The sequence below is a fragment of the Lagenorhynchus albirostris genome, chromosome 3 (genome assembly GCF_949774975.1).
Source record: "Lagenorhynchus albirostris chromosome 3, mLagAlb1.1, whole genome shotgun sequence".
NCBI classification, from domain to species: Eukaryota; Metazoa; Chordata; class Mammalia; order Artiodactyla; family Delphinidae; genus Lagenorhynchus; species Lagenorhynchus albirostris.
The window spans coordinates 131,654,906-131,676,149 of record NC_083097.1 but is presented as its reverse complement, the minus strand read 5'-3'; the positions used below and the strand labels follow the sequence as shown (position 1 = coordinate 131,676,149).

The following is a 21,244-nucleotide window of genomic DNA, read 5'->3' as shown; positions in this document are numbered from 1 at the left end:
ACCTCCCTGGCTGCTGCTGCTGCTTTTTTTTAATTGACTTTTATTGAAGTATAGTTGATTTACAATGTTGTGTTAGTTTCTATTGCACAGCAAAATGAATCAGTTATACCTTTTTTTTTTTTCCATAATACAACCATTTCAAGGCAAAAATCTTGAAATAAATTCTAGAGTATAAAGCAGACCAGCAGAGCTCCTTTGCTTAAAGCAAGAGTGAGGGCTTGGCCACCCCTGAAGCACTTCTACAGAACCTTCGGATTCTTAGAAACCACTGACTTTTCCCCCCATGTTAACTGACCAGCTGAGGAGCTCAAAGACAGTAAGGGGAAGTAGTGACCTTTCAAGCCACACAGTGAATTAGAAGCTGAGCGGGGATCAGAACCCAGATCCTCTGATACATGGTGTAGTGCCTGATTCTGTATGTCATGAGGGCTCTTCCACCAGCACCATACTTCCTGCCTACTTTAAGGAATCACATCAAACAAAACATTCCAGTCTGCAATTCAAGGAAGGAAGGAAAGACAGAAGGAGGGACGGAGGGAGGAAGGAGGCCATGTTGTACAAATGATTATAATACAAAGTGTTGACATCACTTATATGTGGAATCTAAAAAAAAAAATAGTACAAATGAACTTATTTACAAAACAGAAATAGAGTCACAGATGTAGAAAACAAGCTTACGGTTACCGGGGGCGGTGGGGGGGAAAGGGATAAATTGGGAGATTGGGATTGATATATACACACTACTGTATATAAAATAGATAACTAATAAGGAACTACTGTAAAGCAAAGTAATCTATTACTCAGTAGTCTGTAATAACCTATATGGGAAAAGAATCTAAGAAAGAGTGGATATATGTATATGTATAACTAATTCACTTTGCTGTACACCTGAAATTAACACAACATTGTAAGTCAACTATACTCCAATAAAATTATTTTAAAAAAAAAGAAAAAAGAATACAAAGTGTTGCCAGCCAAACAATATGGTAACAGATACATCTGTTATAAATAATCCTGCTTAGAAAAAGAAAATTTAGATAAGCTGAGTACATTAATTTTTCTAGTCAAAAACAGAAACATGTTGAAATAAGAAAAACTTATGAGGAAAGACAGACTCCAATCTGTGTTTCTTTTTGGTTCTTCCTGGGAGAAATCTGCTGTATAGGGAATAAAGTTGAAGTTTCAGGTCCTCCCTCATCCAAGTCCCTTCCATGGCCCCGGAAGGGGTCCTAGTAGTGTATTAACAGCCATCATACATTTTTGTAAAACTCAACTAAAGTAAGATGAAAAAGACCCTTTTTCACCTTCCCCTTATGTTGCGTGGTTTTGGAGGATTTACATGCATCTTGAAGGTCCGAATAAGAGGAAGTTGAATTGGGGGCTCACACAGTTCGGGTGCAGTGGTATGTATTTACATGGTTTGCAGACACCTCCCTGTAGAAGTACATTATGCTAGCTCCCCTCGTATAAGAATGTCTTCCAGGAATTCTCCTTCCATCCTAGGCTCCAACTCAACAAGCATGCTGTCATGAAGGTACATGACCAAAGGACACATTGCCATGTAAACACGTCCTATGATGGCCAGCACCAGAAATACGTGGATACTAGAGGAGCCAGAAGCTAGGTGGAAATTTTTTTTCTAATCATCAGTTACGTAAAATTTCAAGTGTAGAATTCAATTCTCATTGACACCCAGTCAAAACAGAAATTCTCTCCTGTCAAGAATATACTCAATGCAGCACAGAAAATAAATGTTCCCCACAGTTTTTCTTTTCTTACGGAAATCATGGAAAAGAGAATTAATCAGAATTCTTGTGTTTTCAGGTTGTGTGCACCGTGTGACTGAATTCTGTACATAAAATTGCATGCTTTATGCTTCACAACTATCAATAATTTTAAAAAAAGTTTTATTGAAATCAGCATAGGAGACAATTATCTTTCTATTGTCTACAGAGGAAGTGGTAGCACCTTCATATGAAGAGGCAATCAAAGGATATGCCACCAAAAACTGTAGGAAAAGTATGTCAGATACTTAATATTATTTTTTCTGGATTTTATGATAGGTCAGCTTTTAAAAATTAATAATTTAATTTCCTCGTTCTAAGTACATAGTCATGTTTTCTTGAGTTTGTATTTCTAATTTTTTCAGTTTTTTCCTTAAAACAGCCCCACAAATTGTTCAAGCTTCGGGCTTCACCAAACCTGGAGAGTCCTCTGGTCCCTCCCATAAAGAACCCCAAGTGTACATCAAAACCTCAGTGGAACATCCTCATAAGACGTCACTGCCTAGCTGGGCTCAATGAGAGGTACACTTATCTGTGTTCCACTGGGAGGGATTTTCAGACTTTTGAACGTGTCAGAGCCACCCAGGCAAACAATAAGTGCAATAAATGCAGATTCCTAGGCTTCGCGCCAAGGAATAATTCAGTAAGTCTGGGGTGCATCTGAGAAATCTGTATTTTTAACGAGCACCAAAACTGATTCTGGATATAAAAAGCCCAAAGACCACGTTTTAAGAACGCGAATTTACATCCAACACAAAAAAAGCATCCTTGGGCCATCTTTGCCTCTACTTGTGTTATTTCTCACAGGATTACCCACCTTCCTCCCGTATCCTAAATGTATGCTTTGCCATCCCTCACTTTTTCACTGCATTCCTACCCTGGAGCTTTCATTTCCATTAACCTCTTTCAGCAGTATATTGAATATTATGCTCTTTGCAGCCTTTGGCGCTTAGTTTTTAAATCTCTTTGGCATTAAACAGAATCTTAGCTTACCTTTATAATCCTCTCCACATGTTGCCTAACTTTACTCTTATTAATGCCCAGGTTTCCAGGTCCTTGGCAAATGCTAGAAACCTCATACTCTCATCTATCTAGTGAAATGGCCCATTCAAAAATCACTAGTGATGTCCCTAATCAAAATTCAATGCACTCTTCTTAACACCCATTTTCCTTGGGTGTTTGGTCATTGCCAACTTCCCCTCCTCCCCTGGAAATTTTGTCCTTCTTTGATATTCGTGACACTTCTGGCTTCTTCCCTCTATCTTTGATTACTGTCTGTCTTTCCAAACTCTCCTCTCTGCCTCTTTCTCCCAAGTTCACATCATGAGCTAGCATTCTCTTGCTCCCATCTCAGAGACAATGTCCAGTGTCATACTTTCATTTTGTACTTCTATGAGAATTAAACTCAACTTACCACTTTTACTCCAGTTTCCATCTCAAATTGGACCTATCTAAATGTCTTTCATCCGTCTACTCCCTCATCAAATAATTATTGATGGTCAATCAAATTCCATATACCACGGGAAGGGTCTCAAGATACCACAAGGAAGAAGAGCTAACTTGCCTTTATGAAGCTCACAGGCTGGGTGGTGGGGGACTATGTGCAGTAAATGCTTAGAAACAAAATGAAACACGGGAAGTATCTACACTGAAAAATATCTGGTAATGTTCAAGAGAGCATCACAGGATGAAAAGTATTTTATATACACTCATCTAGAGAGAACTTTCTAAGGATGTAACATTTATGCTGAGACTTGAAGGATGAGAAAAAGACAGCAAGGTGAGGGTAGGGGCAAAAAAAAAAAAAACAAACTATCTCAGGCAGAAGAAGGAAAGCAAAGGCAAGTGTCCCAACGCAGACAAGGCCTGTGTGACTGGCTGTAATGAGTGAAGCAGAGATGGGAGTGAGATGAGGCTGAAAAGCTGACTCGAGTCAGATGATGCTGGGCCTTGGAGATTATAGTAAGAAGTTCAGATGTTATTGAAAAGTCATTGAAAACCCATGGCAGAATCTGAAACAAGGGAGTGATAATCTGATTTATAAGAGTATAGCAATGCCTAGACCACAACAGGTGCAGAATAAATATTTCTCTTTTGATGTGATTAACACTCTTATTTTTTCCCCTCCCTCTATACCAATCATGCATCAAAGCATTCTCAAAAATTGAATAATTTAGCAAAACTGAACCTTGATCAGTATAATATACTCCCCAAGAGGCCTACTTTTATCTGTGGCGGTGCACCAGGCATGTAAATTTGAAAACAGAATCTTTCTAAGCAAATACACTCTCTTCTTAAGAATCACAAGACAACTGTATTTTCCATCAGTCATTGGGAACTTCTTACAGTGTCATGCAACATATTTTACAGTGATATATGTCACCTCTCTGAATATATCCCAAACGCTTCCAAGTATTTAAAACTTCTTTGAACTCTAGTAGCACCTAAACAATGCGTGTGTGTGTGTATGCATCTATGTAAGTATATGTAATTATGCATGTGTATGTATAATTATACACATATACACACACAATTGCATATATTTGTTCAGTGAATGAATAAAAATCAAGCCAATGCTAAATTGCAGAGCATATCCTCCGGTAATAAGTAAACAGCTATAAGATCAGAAGCAAAGGGATGAAAACTTACACAACATGCCTCCGTTTCCTAAGGCACATGCAACTATGATATATTGATATTAAGTAGGCTTAACTACAAAGCATTACTCTGCTCCTTCATGAGGCTCTTTTCAGTGTTCACCTGTTCATAAACAAATCCAGTTGACTTAAAGATAATCTGTTTTTTTGCACACAAAATGCAATAGGATTATATTTCCCAGAGAATGAACGTAGTGAAACTTTCTGTTGCTTTGCCATTAATACGGAGGAACCACCAAGCATCAAGGCAATGTCATAATATAATAACCACCCATAACCATGACTAATTACATAGTTGCCAAGTATAACACACATGGGATTTCCAAAGAAGGTCGTTCTGGATGGGCATTTTAAAAGCATGGCTTTGAGCTGTAACCTCATGGTCCCATGCATCCAAACCTTCATACCTGAGATCATGTAGCATTACAGAATCAAGGCCTTGACACTAACTTAATGTGACAATCTCAAGGAGAGGATCCATTTTTATGACTTGGACTTGTGAAGAACTTCCTCCTAGGTTGTGTGGCCTGGTTCCACCTCTGTCACTGCTCACACCACCAAGACCTCAGTGACTCTGCTACCTGAAGGTTTTTCCAACGGCCTCACAAATGTCCAACGTCACAGAAGCCATACGATTTGTACAAAGCCCATGCTCTCTATAAAGTGTTTACGAAGATCCTTGAGCCAAGCGCAGCCTAAGTGGTACCTGGACCCTGTAGCTGTTGCCCCTCTAATTTAGGAAGTCACATTAAACGCCCAGCTTAAGGCTCTCCCACACTGACCTTCAGAATGTTAAATCCCACTACTTTGACACGACTTTGACATCTTAACACAGAAACCAGCCTCGTCATACTCAAGTGGTCATACCCATGTTCACTCCCCTTCCTAAATCTGGTAGGTACCAAACAGTTACTGGAAGATCGTCTAGTGCCCTCCTTCCTACATTTTACCAGTTGATATTAGGATGATGGAAGGTCTTGGGGCAGAAACATACACAGCTAGCACATTTCATGAGGCTGAACACCTATTCAATACTGTTAGAAACCATCACTTTCTGTCCGCGTTGTGTTTTTGTTTCACCTGGATTCTTCTTCAGGAGAAGAACACGTTTTCTTTATTTCCTCCCCAAATAAAAGAGCTATCTAGAAACAGTTACGGTATCTGCATTATCAGTCTGCTGTGCAAGAATGCATTATGTTTTGAGGGACGATTAAAAAACAATCAGTAAACCTTCCAAAGACACATCAATGCTATCAAGTTTCCTGATGATTTTTCTCTGGAGCCTATAAAATTTTATGGGCCACGATCCACTCTACTAGTAGGGTTGAGGACAAGGAAGCATTGGCAGGCATTTTATTAAGGCTTGCTAGACTCTTCTACCCACTAGGCTTCATAATGTCTTATTCCGTAAGGGGACTTATGGGAGTGACGACTGCAATTCTCTGTACGGTTACATACCGTGGGGCAAAGAAACGTGGCAAAGCACAGACTTGTCTGTGGAGGAAACCCCGATCTCAATCTTTTTTTTAAACAGAAAAAAAAATCTTTGATCATCTACTATGTGCCAGGTACCACAGCAGATCCTGGGTATATCTAGGTCTTCAAAAGGAAGAGTAAGATATTTCTGTTTTCATCAAGCTTGTATATTAATGAGAGACATGGACAGTAAACAAGTAAATGGATGAAACCATTAGAACTAAAGTTAGGTGGGAGGAAGGAAACACAGAAGGTTCCATGACAGAGAGGAGAGAGTGAACCACACTGGTCATGGAAGGCCCTTCTGACCAAATGACAATTAAGGCGAGACCTAGAGGTAGAACAAGTTTTCCAGCAGAGGACAGAGCAAGCATTTCGGCCTTAAGAGCATCCTCAAGTTAAGCAGGATGGCCAGCAGGGTGGGCACTGAATGAGCTCAGAGGAAAGGGTAAAGGAGGGCTTTGCAGAGAGAAGCTGTGGACTAACTATACTCTGCCTTCTACGTTATGAAGAGTACAGAATTAACGTGGCTAGGCTAATAAATACATTCACTTACTTAGAAATAAGACAAGTGATACAAATCAATTGAGCTAGGGTTTGTTAACGCTGCTGTGGCACCTTACAACTTCCAGAACATTTAAAAGTAAACATGAATTACATCACTGTTTACAACTGTAACCAGTTTATATAAATAGCAGGAAGAAGTTCTCTCCCAGGTTCATTACAGTTTCTAGAGTTTGTTGTAAATCTAAGTCATTTTGGATTATCTTGGCACGTAAATAGTTTTCCATTACCAGGTTAATTTTGAGGTCTCAGATTTCAAATTACCTGATTTTCAAGGGTTGTTTTCATTCACCCATCCATACAAGGCTTCAGTCTTGGATAGCTAACGTTTGGCACAATTTCGACAATGGTAGTAAACTCCTCACTTTTAGCTCTGATATAACAATCATCCAGAAAAGTAAATGCCTATTTGTATGAAATGGTCCAGGAATGGCATGCTCTATTTAAACAGATATTTGGACTAATTTAAAAGTGAGGTATTTCATCTTTTAGTTTTTTAAGAATTGGAATATGTAAGTGTTGAAGAGTTTTTACTGCAAAAAATTAGACAAGTGCATGCATTTAAAAGAGCTGAAGAAGATACAGTTAAGAAAACCTTTTTCATTTACACTTTCAGCCTTTCTCCATAGAGGCAACTATTACCAGCCTTCTTCTTATCCCTAAAGAAATGTTCAATACACATACAGCCTTTATCCAATATATACATTCAAAGCATACATACACACATTTAAATTTTTCTTTTTCACAGAAAGAAGGGCATATGTTCACTCTTTATTGTTCTTCATCTAAGTTGGTCCATTTACATAGCTCAGTGATAGTCCCACAAAAAATACAGAAGTCTGTTTCTTCTCAAAGTTAGTTTTAAATTGTATGTGCACATGATCTTTAACTTAATCAACTCTTTAGTGGTGAACACAGGTCGTTTCCACTAATTTTCTGATACCAATGCTCATTTAAACAAATGAATACTTATGGGTATTACCATGTGCTGGCACTAGTCATTCAGTGGTAAAAGACAGATTCCCTGCCTCTTGGACCTTACATTTTAGTGGAGGAAATGATAAACAGATAAACAAACATCTAGTTTGTCATACTTATTCTTGGGAGAATTCTTACGAATAAAAAAAGTAAAGCCAGAGAAGGGGACAGGCAATGACCAGGGAGGCTCCTGTCTGTAGGACGGTCATGGAAAGCTCTCTTTGGTGGAGATATTTGATAAAAAATCATGAATGAGCAAGACAGTAAAGCATGAGGACGTCTGGGAGTAGCACTCCAGTCAGAGGAAACAGCACCAGCAAGTGCAAAGGCCCTGAGGTAGGGGCTCACTTGGCATGTTCAAAGAATAGTGTGGCTAGATCAGAGCATACAAGGTGGAGAGTGTTTGAAAATAAGCTTGGAAGTGCAGGCAGAAGGAATGCACATTGGGTCTTATACGCCACAGTAAAACCATAGGTATGACACTGATTGTGACAGTAACCATCAGAGAACCAAGGTGCAGGAGTGATCAGATTTTCACTTTGGGATCACTCTCACTGTTCTGTAAGGAATAGACTGCAGGGGCCAAGAGTGCCAGTAGAGAAACCAGGGGCCTGTGACTCCTGAAGTCACCCAAAGAGAGGTGACAGTAGCCCAGATTTGGGTAGAGGTTGAGTGAGAAGGTGGCCAGTAGCTGTATTTGGAATCTGTCTGGAAAGTAGAGCTAACAGGATTCGCTGATTCCCTAGACCTAGGGTGTGTGCAGGACAGGAGTCAAGGAGAATGCCAGTGTTCTGGCATGAGCAGCAAAGCGAATGATGGTGCTATTTATCAGGATGGGGAACACTGAGAGGATAGTGGCTCATGGGGCAGGAGGCAAATGGAGTGTGAGGAGAGGAGAGAGAGAGAGCTCTGTTAAGTCACACTGATTTTTGAAATGCACAGAAGAATCCATGGGGGTGGTGTCACAAAGGCACATAGAAATGAAACTGGAATTCAGGGGGAAGACGGCTTAGAAATGAAATGTGTAAATATTCTGCATGTATTATTTAAAGCCACAGGAATGGGGCATATAAGTTTCACATATGTCCAAACAGAGCGCTCAGAGAAGCCATGAGACGCTGAATTGCTAGGTTAAGGTATGCATGAGAGAGAGAGTGTGTGTGTGTGTGTGTGTGTGTGTGTTTTATAGATGTTATTATCAAAGTTCTCCTCCAAAGTTCAATACGTCTTCTATTTAAACTCAAAATATTTATCTCTGATGAATTAGAAGATATTTCAATATAATTACAAACATTAATTCTCACTGTCCTAGAGATTTAGATGTGTGAGGTGTCAGCTGAAGTCATTTCAGACAGAAATATCTTTGTGAAACACACATACATATTTGTTCTAGGCATTTTCACATACATTAGCTCATACATTCCTGACAGCACTCTGGGGGATCAATCTTATTAAAACTATTTCATAAATTAAGATACCGAGGTACTAAGGAATGAAGGGATGTTCTCAAGGGTTCCTAAGTAGTGAGTTGGTTAGGGTCTGGACTCAAATTCAGGCCCAATTTTCCTTCCAGTAGACACAGAATGAGGCAAAGACTTAGCTTTCGCTGAATAAGATGCAAGGTATTTACCACAATGTTCATTGAAGCACTGTTTACAATAGCCAGGACATGGAAGCAACCTAAGTGTCCATCGACAGATGAATGGATAAAGAAGATGTGGCACATATATACAATGGAATATTACTCAGCCATAAAAAGAAACAAAATTGAGTTATTTGCATTGAGGTGCATGGACCTAGAGTCTGTCATACAGAGTGAAGTAAGTCAGAAAGGTAAAAACAAATACCGTATGCTAACACATATATATGGAATCTAAAAAAAAAAAAAAGGGTTCTGAAGAACCTAGGGGCAGAACAGGAATAAAAACACAGACCAGATGTAGAGAATGGACTTGAGGACACAGGAAGGGGAAAGGGTAAGCTGGGACGAAGTGAGAGAGTGGCATGGACACATATACACTACCAAATGTAAAATAGATAGCTAGTGGGAAGCAGCCGCATAGCATAGGGAGATCAGCTCGGTGCTTTGTGACCACCTAGAGGGGTGGGATAGGGAGGGTGGGAGGGAGACGCAAGATGGAGGGGATATGCGGATATATGTATATGTATAGCTGATTTACTTTGTTATACAGCAGAAACTAACACAACATTGTAAAGCAATTATATTCCAATAAAGATGTTAAAAAAAAGATGCAAGGTATTTAGAATGACCATTTAGGTATATTTAGTATGAGATGCATTTAAAAACGGCATATACACTGCCACCACCTGATAACTCTGTTTTCCTCAGGTCCTCTCATGGCACTATCACAGGCATTTGGACACATTAAAGAGCAAAGCCACCGGTCCCTAATCTCATGGCAGTGACAGGAGGCAGCGATGGGAGAGACAGATAATCAACATGAAAATCATGTTTGAAACTTCTGTCATAAGACAATGGGGGCTACGGGTAAAAGAGCAAAAAAACAAAAAAGACAGGAAAAGGCAGATCAGCAGTGGTAGCAGGTGAAGAGCTGGGCAGGTTCCACCTTTAAGAGCATGAGAGAGGCTGACCTCATGGAGAAAGTACAATAATATCTGAGCAGACTGGAAGGAACCTGGAGAGTCAGGGAGATCTTTGCATAACACTTTGCATAACACTCAGACATCATTCTAAACGTGGTCCTTGACACTGTAAGTTGAAAACCAGGAAAGAATGTAAACTGAACACCCTGAACAGGAAAAATAATTTCAAACACTGAGAGCAAATTTAATAGTGTCACTTTCACATGCAAAGGGCACTGCATCTACCCATTGTGGCCTCGTCTATAACCAGCTTTCTCAATAGGAGCGACAGATTGTTTTCAGCTACCCTGTGTTGTACAAAACCGGTGCTTCTTACATCCCCATGGATGATTCTGCCCAGAACCAGATGATGACAATCGCAGTCGGGCCTCTACAGTGCTTCTGTGACTTGGGGACCAAGCTGTGTAATAAAATAATAATGAACACGACTCGAACACTTAAGATCAGAGAATGAGACACAAAGCTTGAAGAGGACATGGACAATATCAAGTCATGAGTTAACAGATGAGAAAACTAGGTTCAGGGAGACTTTAATCCCAAGACCAAAGTCTGCTAAAACTGAAAAACAGCATGTTTCCCACGAATTCCAGGCTTTTGTCTTTTCAACTGAAACTCCTGTTTGACACCACTTTCATCAACCACCATACACATGCCTTTTGAACAATACCCAAAGGCAAATCACAACAAAACCACCAAGAATACAAACTGTTGACAAATACTTGCGTCGTGGTTACCATGTGCCAGACCCTGTTCTAAACACTATACTGAACTTATTTAATTGTCACAGACATATAATTATAAGGCAGGTGCTAGTACTATCCTGATTTTACAGTTGAGGCAACTGAGAAACAGAAAGCTTAAGCAACCTACCCGAAGTCATTCAGCTTGTTAAAGACATAGCAAGAATTTGAACCCAGAGTGCCTGGGTGAAAACTCTGTTCCAATTCTTGTGTTCAATGTTTCCAGATATGTGTATATACTTAGTCAGAGTAGTGTGATTACTAATTAGGAACATGTTTTGGTAACAGTTTTAGCTAGAATTTCTCAACATGGATAGTAATTTTAAGACAATTCTTCATATACTTATTGAGGGACTACTATATTTCAGCCCGGGTGCATGTTACTCTAAGTACAGGCGTTTTTTCCCAGGTAATAAACCATCTTTGATATGTCTCTGAAACCCATAAATTTTTACAGCATCACGAAAAACTGTTACAACAAATTAAGCACATCCTTCTATAGTGATTCAATAGTTCCATAAAATTAGCATTGATCCAGTAGATTCTCCTTTGACAACTGTGTTTGGCAAGGATCTTTAGCTATTACCTGTGCTCTCAAATGCTTGAAGGGAAATCTGTGGTCTGAAGGGAAAATCTCTTCATCTCATTTTTAGTCATGTTCTTTCTTTCTTTCTTTCTATCTATCTATCTATCTATCTATCTATCCATCTATCTATCTATCTATCTACCTATTTATTTAGTTGCGGTACACAGGCCTCTCACTGTTGCGGCCTCTCCTGTTGCGGAGCACAGGCTCCGGACGCGCAGGCTCAGTGGCCGTGGCTCACGGGCCCAGCCGCTCTGCGGCATGTGGGATCCTCCCGGACCGGGGCACGAACCTGTGTCCCCTGCATCGGCAGGCGGACTCTCAACCACTGTGTCACCAGGGAAGCCCTATTTCTTTTTTTTTTTTTAAATTAAAGTGTCCAGAAAGCAGGAAAACAATAACAGCTAAAAGTTATTATGCACTTTGCATGCCTTCACATATGTCTGTATGTACACATGAACATATGTATATATGTTTACTGAGTTATAAGTTACTCCTACTGAAATACACAGGTATTCACTACACAGCTCGAGTTTTACAAATCTGTACATCTGTGTAAAAAATAATCAGTCAAGATAGGGAACCTTTCCATCACCCTAGAAAGTTCCCTCATGCCCCTTCCTCATCAATCCCTAACCCCAAAGGCAGTGACTGTTTTGATTTCTAGCACATTTGAAAATTTTAATCCTAAGTACAATTCTATGAGGCGCTGATTCCAAGGAACGTCTAACTCTGAGACCCATGCTCTTGGCCACCATACTGTTCTACTGCATTTCTTCCTAGTGGACACTTAGCCCATCTCAACAGTGCCCTCTGAGAGAATTCAGTCATGATGTCCTAACTTCTCTGTTATGCATCTAGAATGGTACTATACGTACCACCCTTGGAAGAATTGAAAAAATGGTCACTCGAATCATTTTCTATATCCTGTGGTTCAGATGAGACACCCTATTGAGAGCTTACTGATATCAGATTAGGCAGGTGGGGGTCACTGAATGAAGTGGACGTGTGCCCTCTTAAAGCAACAGGCGCTGCCCAAATCCCCCCAACTGCTACACTATGAGAAATCAGACCAGGGATACCCTTCTGCAGTTTTTTCTAGATAATCTATATATCTAAATTTGTACATAATATCTCAGTACATGTAAATGCTTTGTAACTAAGTCGATTTTTAAAAAACACTTCATGAGTCAAAATGTGTCCACAGGCCAGCCCTGGATTGCCAGTTTGTGACCAGGTGTTTGCATCCTCGGCTTGGGAAACACCAGGATTAGCTTCATCAGCAACAGAAAGGAGGCCACAAACCTCTGAAGGTCACAGCCAGCCCAGGAGGTAAGGTCTATCATCACATGGTAAAAGTTCTGCTGTCCAGACTCTGGTCTACTGCCAACCCTCCTGCCCACTTAGGGAAGCCGATGACTTTGGTAAACATCTTGAACAAATATAAGAGAAAAAAGAAACTGGCAACAGGAAGAGGGCATGGAATAAAAACACAGAAGGGAAGAGCTAGAAAGAGTAGAGAACACTAGAGAGGAGAGAAGACAACTACAGGTAAGAAAAGGAAGCAAAGGACAGGCATCTCTGGGCTTGAAGCACCTTCTTTCATTGACTACACTGGCCCAGGACCACAAACCCAGTTGGAGTGGAGACAACAGTGTGGTGTGGAATGACTTGCTTGGAGCAAGGAGCTCTCTCTGATGTTATTTACTTGCTTATCTGAGCTTTATGAGAGTAGTTTCAGTGCTTAAATATTTTGACCCTGGGAAATAACGTCAGGGTTTCCAGCAATTCCGAAATATTATTTAGAAGTCAGGGAAATCACTAGAGAGTCCGATCCTGTCACCTTGGCAAAGGACCGTGGTCTGAACAAGGAGGAAATTTCTAATCCCCGGCAAAATGGTTTTTATCAGGAAACTGTGCTCACTGTAATAGGTGCCACTGCATTACTGGTTAAAAAGAAGAATAAAGCCATCGCTTCCATATCCACCTATGCACCTGGAGCTCCATTAGGACAACCACCAGCAAAGATTTTGAGCAAATCAATCTCACAGGATTTATACACTTAGTGAACCGTGGTGACACGTCCCTCCCCCAGTCCTGCAGACCTGTTCAACAGGCCACAGCTTACATGGCTTCCTTTACAGAAGGCAGTTCACACTTGACAAAAGGAATCTGAAACCATAAGAAGCATGACCACCTTTCTGTGTGGCAGCAAAGGTGAAAGAAAAAGGACAGTGGAATCTTCAGAGAAATTAAGGCAACAAAGAAAAAGTAACCTGATCACTCAGCATAAAACCCTCCTCTGCTGACTGTCTCAGTGTTTCATTTTATCATTTGATCTGCCTATTTCATTCTTTGTCAGTTTGCCTCATGCTGAGATGATGTTAAGCATATACATCTGACATACTTAAGTCCTTACTGTGTGCAAGGCACCATGCTAAGGGCAGTCCAAGCACAAGCTCACAACATACTACGAGGTAGACGCTACCATGTTCATTTTAAAGATGATACAATTGTGGCTCATCAAGAGGATGTAACTCGTCCAAGGTCACACAGCCAGGGTCACAGTCCAGGTCTGTATGCCTCGCAGCCTGGGCTCACGTCACAATGTAATCACTCTCCTTCTGCTACAAGATCATCCCACCTTTCACTCTTCTTTCTTACTGGGCTGCTCTTCACTTACGATCACCCTCTGCCCCTTTGGTTCACAGATGTAGAGTGTTCTGTTCATGGAACACGCCCTCGTCAGATGAGTGGAATTGAATTCAGGGAACAGTATTTTTGTCAGGAGGAGGTTACTTGGAATGTGTTCAGAGAAGGGTAAAAAGAAAAGTGCAGGAAAAGATAAGGGAGAGATGAAATAGTTCAAGACATTCATAAAGAAACGGGAGAGCTTCAGAATAACAAAAACCATAGAAAATGAGAAAGAGAAAACACTTTACAGGCATCTCATCCTATTTTACAGATGGAAAAACTGAGAGCCAGCTCTTAGTGGACTCAGAGCCTATCCCAAGACTTCTGACTCCCGCTACCCTTACACCCTCTCTTCACCTCACTTCTGTACCAGGTCCTCCTACCACCCTCAAATGTGCCTTAAGAGAATATGACAATGGCCATGGGTTACAAAGTACAGAGATGCAAATTTGGCCCAATCTGAGGAGGCTGGAGATGAGAAACAATGCCCCAAGCTGCCTCACAGCACAGTGAGGTTCTCCATCACTGAATGACTGACACATCTGGCTGACATCTGTCAGTGATGCTATAAATGGCACTGTTGTAGTAAATAATGATTTAGCTCCAACAGTATTAAAGCAACTCAGTTCTGTGGACCAGTGTCTGGTTGGCTTCAACAGAACAACTTGGGGAGTTTTTAAAAACAGAGGGATTCCCCAACTCTAATCTCAGAAATTCTGATTCAGAAGGTTTTGAGAAACCATGGAACCAGGTGATTTCTGAGGGACCTTCTAATACTAAGACTCCATGACGTTACTTTCTGTAGCACGGCTTCCAAAGCATCACTCAGCTCTCATTATTAAGCCAACACGCATAACAAGTAGTCCACTCCAGACTCAGAGTCAAGGAACAAGAAGCACTGCCACTGTCTCTGAGCGCCTATGTTCTCTAGACAGGTAACACATCTTTTCTAGTCTCAGTGTTCACTTCTTTAAAATAGAAGCAATGGACTCTTAGAACAGTGCTAGAACTCTTGATCTGGATCTGTGGGCTCCTATTCCATACCCAGAGGACCTCCACCCATCCTGGTAATGAAACTGCATGGGGCCAGTAGGCACATGACCCAGTTCTGGGTGTGGATTCTGAGAAGTGAGGGGAACTTTATGTGGGAGGGTGTCCCTTCCTGATTAAAGGGGCAAAGGCTCATGAGGAGAAGTATTTTTCCCCTTCATGTCCTGCCACCTTTGTCCTGACTTGAACATGACACATGGAGATGAACAAATGGACAGTGGAGCAGGAAGGAAACTGGTCTTTAGGGACGTCGCTCAGCTGCCCCAACAGTCCTGGACTGTCCAGGTGTAGTCCACATCTATATGCACAAAAGGTAAGGCTTTATACTTTCCGACTCTATGAGCACAATTTCTATTACTTGCAGCCAAATGCAATCTTTACTGATAGGGCATTAAAACTCTCTTTTCAAATGAAATCTCTTGCAAAATCCCAATATATGAAACAAATAAAAGTGGCTGTGCTATTTAGAAAAATGGATGGAGTGTTTCCAGAGCCATTCCTTCCTATTTCCTGCAGGGGTTCTTCCGAACCAGAACTGGCCAAAATCAGTACCTCTTAAGGTAGAGTCTCCAAGGCACCAGGGATTCTCAGATTTTCTCAGGACTCTGAGAGTTCTCTGCCAAATTTGTTCTTGTGCTTTTCTTTCTCTTTTCTTTTGATGTACTTATTTTATTTACCCAAATTTTGTCCTAGGAAACACAGATCCAATTCATGACCTATGACTACTACCATGCAGTTCTGGTGTCTGCATTTGTATTCAGTGTACAATCATGTTGGCAATAAGAGATTTGATTCTAATTGCCATGAACAGAAAAAGGAGCAGAGTGTAATATAATACAAAATGAAACATTCCTTCAAAGGTGCAGATCAAGGGACATCATGGCATGCAAATGAAGGTACATTTGAAGAGAAAAAAAGTCATGGAAGAATCAAGTCTATATCCAGGATATAAGAGTTTGAGTGTCTAGAATCAAAATAATCTCCAGATAACTGTCAGTCCCATGTTCATGGTGAGGCCTTATTAAATTTCAGTAAAGCATCTTCTACCTAAAATAACAATGTTGATAATCTGAATACTATTACTTTACTTTGCATTTAATTCATAAATTTATTTTAGTCTTATAGATGCTAAAGAATGATTAAAATAGAGAGGTGATTACCTAGGTGGGTATTTTTGGTTTGTACATATTTAAATTGCAGTATAATAAAAGCAGTTAAATCAACAATGGGGGCGTGGATCTTTTCCCTCACCCTGTTAAAAGGAGTCTTTACATTACTCAACTCAAGAAATTCTGGACTACAGGATGGCCCTAATCCCTTCCAGATTGGTCAAATCCATAATTCCATGAACCTCCTCACCTTATGATATTAATATTAAATACCTCCACCAACAATGCGGTACGTGCCCCTGAAGGTTTTTAAAAATTAAAAAAAGAAATAAAATTAAATAAATTCATGCATTAAAATAAAGCATACGTATCACTCTATATTCCTTTTCAAATGTTTGTCTTAAGGATGAAGTGTACGCGGGCAGGGCCTAGAACAAGCTATGCTCACTGCCATCCCTCCCCCATCTCCACCTGGTCCCTTCACTCATCACTCCCAGCAGAATATCTCTGGATGGAATAAATATGGGTTAAAAATAAGGCCTCAGGAGCCTGCTCCCTCCTCACTTACGAAATCTGAACCCTTGGGCGATGCCATGCTTACAAAATGTGCTTTCTGATTGCTTCCAGAAGGCACAGTGGGGCAGACTGACCGTGGGGTCTTCTATTGTGAAGAGGGTAAAACCATTCTCCTCACTGAGGCCACGGTTTAGCCACACACTTCAAGGTGAACCAATCAGTGCCCGCTGGGCTTTGCTATTCTAGTATGTATGTTTCATTCCTGTGCACAGATCTCCCTCTGCCCCTGCTGCCCAGTTTGTGGTGTGGCCACTCCTCCCTCCCTGTAGCCTCTACCTCTGCCCTGGATTTCTTCTTCTCTACCCTCCCACACCCCTCTTTGTTTTTCCTTTTTAAATGTCCAGGGAACTTGATTTTCCCCTCATATACTTCTAAAACAGGGCAACTATAGACTTTCTTCCAAGTTTCAGGCAATGCTGTTCGTACCCCTGCAACCTGAAGTTGCTATTTCACGCCTGCTCTGCTCAAGGCTCAACGCACACTAAATTTAGAGGAGTATGAAATTGGAGCTCACAGTCTCCTTTTTCACTGGCAGTGTGTTTGGCTGTGGTTCATGCTGTTTCCTAATCTCTTGGCATCTTGCTCATTCCATAGGCAACCCAAGTGTAGTCACTGTCTGTCCTATCTTATCCCATGTCCAACAGTTCCCAAACCCTCTTCATCCCAACCCAACCCAAAGATGACACTCATGAAGAAAATATTTGTGTGCCATCTCTCAGAATAAGAATTCCTGCTTCCAGTCACTTTCTTCCTAATTCCCTCCTCCAAGTGCAAAACTGTGGAGAAAGTAAAATTGCTGGCCGAGAGGGCTGACTTGGCAACCAACAAAACACAAGGCCTGCGCACTTATCCTAGGTCTTATGCAGACAAAGATATGAAAAAGTCCAGCCCCCCCACTCTTTATTCACCCATTCATCTAACTCTCTACTATCAGCTACTTGTTGAGAGATTTGAGAACCAAAGTCAATGCACACCTATTTTATTGAGGTCCACCGTGAGAGTTCTAGCCACTCTTCTGCTATTCAAGAAGTAGCCAAGAACCCATTCATTCATCTGTTTCCCCAGCCAGACTCTTGGCCAAGGCCCCTTTAGAAAACACCATTGCTGTCGCTGATGGTTCTGCCCGTAATCACAAAGCTGTAGTGAGATTGAGTCCAGCTCTTTCAGAACTGAACAGTGTTCTTAAGTGCAATTATATTATGCTATGTATTTTCTAAATGTTAAGTATAGAATAAGATATAGCTTTCGAGGGAGGGGTAAAAATCTGTATTGCATTATAGTTGATATGTATGAAAAAGAATTATCCAAAATTTGATTTTTTAAAAAAAATCACTCTTTTCAGTAAGGTGTAAAATAACATCAATTGATCAATGAAATAAAATTCACATTATTATATGTCTGTCTTTTAACAATGATTTTGACTAAATTACTGTTTTCTGTGACTCTAGTTGTCTATACTTCATAAAACACAGAAGTATTTATTTTTTGAGGGAAGAACTGCCAGTTACTTCTGCAATTCAGAAAAAAATTGAAAATTATTCTAGAAACAGAATTACAAATGTTGTATCCAGCATATTTCTAGGCAAATATATCACTGAGCTCCTTAATGACAGTCAAAATCCCACATAATAATAAAAGATGCCAGGAACTCACATACACGTATCTGTTCCTACACTCTGAAAGTGTGATCCAAAATAGAAACTTCAAACGCCGATTTCCTCTAAAATGAGAGCCATTTTCTGCTAAAAACGTCCCTCTCCAAATTCTCATAAAGCAAAGAACACAGACAGTCTCATCTAAAATTATATTTCCTGCCAACGAAGTGTCCTTCCCCACAGAAAAGTTGCAGACTGTTGGAGCAGGGTGACAATACAAGAGTTCACATACTTTGCTTTTTCACAGTCGTGTTGCCAGCTTAACCCTAACTTTCCAACGCGTACTGCCGAAAATCACCTCTTGAAGGGGGCTGAGGGAAGAAAAGATGACAGACAACCCCACACCAAATGTTGAAGTGATGGAGTTCTAACTTGTTCATACACATACCCACAAACTCCCCACGGCCCCCCATACACACACACAGACACACAGAGTACTTGCAAACAAACAGCAGGCTTAGAAAGCGAAGAGAAAGCCTGCAAAAAATGCAAGAACTGAGCAGTTCCCTACCTCTCCTCTGCTTCACAAAGCGGCTGAAGAGAATCCCCTGCGATCCAGGCGCGTGTGGGGAGGCCGGAAGGGGGCGGCCGCTCGGCCTGCAGAGGCTGAGCAGGCCCAGCCTGTGTTCAGAAGCTGCCCCAGTCAGATTTTCCAACTGCAGAGTTGGAGCCAAGTCCCTGCCCATGCCTGAAGAATTTCCTGAACAGCATTCCCGTGCTTTTTCGGACTGCTTTGAAACCGTACTCTGCCTGTACTTCAATACGCCTTTGTCAGGCCAACTCCCACCTACTGGGCCGGCTTCAGCTCTCAATGGGAAACACGTGTGTCAAGCACAGACTCGCTCCCCTGCCCCAGCGCCCATGGGGGCTGCTGGGCTCACACAACCACAAAGGCAACGGCTTCTAGAACTAATACTGATTTCTCAGTCATTCTCCACGCGGCCTCTGCTCTGTGGCGCTCGATGCTGGAGCTGAGTCTCCTTCCCCCGCTCCACGCCGCCCTTTGCCAACCTCCTCCTTGTGCTGACAGCCCCCAGCTGACCCCTGTTAGCCCCTCACCCCAACCCAACTCTCGCCAGTCCTGATAACGAGCCTATTACAGCTGAGAGATGGGAATTCTCATTTGATCTTCCTCCCTGCCAGTGCCTCTGTCTTTGCTCAAAGGATCAATTGCTGGAGGGGGAACAATATTTTTAGCATTTCCAGATTGGTTCAGTACTTTTGAGTTGTCCCCTCAACCTGACGTGTGCATCTCTTACTGCTGCCACTAAAAATAATGCAATTATTTTTCAGGCACTTTTGTGGCTCTCTGCTGTCTAAGTGCGCTGGTCCCCTAATGTAACATTTTGCAGGCTGTTGCAATGTGTGCTGTGGTTACAGGAAATAGAAAGGAGAAAAGAAGGTAACTTTAATCAGAATGTCATAATTCTCTGCACCTGTGATTACTTCTGGATGACCCTCCATCAACATGTCCCACGTACATGCTGCTGGATCGTGTAGTCTACCTTTGAGATGTCCTCTTTCCATAAAACACAGAGGAAATTTCTAAAGATACAGAGAGGACACCTCTCTTCTCCTACACTGAAAACCCCCTCTCTAAAGAGCCAAAGCTAAGTTGTCAAGGTAACATTGTAGAAAATGATGATTTAAAGAGAAAGCCTCATTTATTTTGAGTTTTATTCTTTTCTGTTTGGGGGGTATTCATATTTTACTTCCAAAATCATATCCCGCTAGCAACTTAAAGAACTGGCTTGCCAGATTTTAAAAGTACTGTGTATTCCTGAGGGACTGCTGTAAATAATAGATGTGGTAGAATCCGGAGTTCAGCATCAAACTGCAATGGGTACTTTCAGGAGGATTCAATTTTTGCCTTGGAAGCAGTGTGTCTGTCTGTGGGGAAGGGAGCATGGGCACCTCTAAGGTCAGGACACAATTATAGAATCAAAGAACTTTAGAGGAGGAGGGAACCCCAGAGACCATCCAATCCAAATTGTTTCAACCCTTTATTTTACAAAGGGAAATGGAGGTCCACACAGATGAGATGTTCAGAGGTGCAAAGACTCTCAATGTTAGAACTGATGCTAGAAAGAAAGATTTGGGTGAATTTTCCATGTGCTTTCTCTTTCCCAGCATCATTTGGGAAAGGCCATATCATCTAACCTTCACAAGAGAAGGCTTATAATCAGATGGCCTGGGTCTAATCTTAGCTCTGTCTCTTACTGGCTGTGAATTCTGATTAGTTCGCTTGACCTCTCTGGACCTCAGTTTCCTCACCTGTAAAATGGGGGTAATAACAGAATCCAGCTCACAGAATTTGGTGAGATAATCCATGCAAAGTGCTTATTATAGTGCCTATAAATTTTGGTTTACTTTTCCTTTTATTGAATCCAGCAAAAACCAGACCCTTTCTCTCACCAAAAAGCAAAACTGTACTCTCGCATCTAGTTTGAGTTCCTAGAATCAACTATCTGATCGGCTCATTAAGTTTTCTGCCAAGTTACCTTTACACAATAGGGGCCTACCCCCTTAAACACAGACAGGTGTCCTAATGCTTTATTGGAACATTAGCCAACCACACAGCTATTTTTCATTTACTCACTACACCTAACACTAAAGTCTCTCCTCAAGATTAACTCACCAGCAAGGTAAACAGTCAGACCAAATCTGCAGTCAGTTACATGAGGCTCAACAAAGTGCCGTTCAGAGAGAACTGGAGCTTCTGCCAAACCTTAAGAGCTCAAGATTACCAT

The 21,244-nt window shown here is 41.2% G+C and overlaps 1 protein-coding gene across 3 annotated transcripts in view; it reads right to left on the bottom strand.

Annotated features, from left to right (window-relative positions):
- The window catches only part of SGCD (sarcoglycan delta), a 413,617-nt gene extending 394,484 nt beyond the window's left edge, over positions 1–19,133 (bottom strand). Inside the window, exons 1-2 of one of the 3 annotated variants that reach the window (XM_060144121.1) lie at positions 19,006–19,021; positions 1,102–1,154 (exon numbers count right to left, since the gene is read on the bottom strand). The gene's annotated coding sequence lies outside the window, so the exon portion shown is untranslated. Of the gene's footprint in view, positions 1–1,101; positions 1,158–18,726; positions 18,755–19,005 lie in introns of those variants that run through there. The other 2 variants (XM_060144119.1, XM_060144120.1) reach the window with 2 other exon arrangements.
- Positions 19,134–21,244: the final 2,111 nt, after the last annotated feature.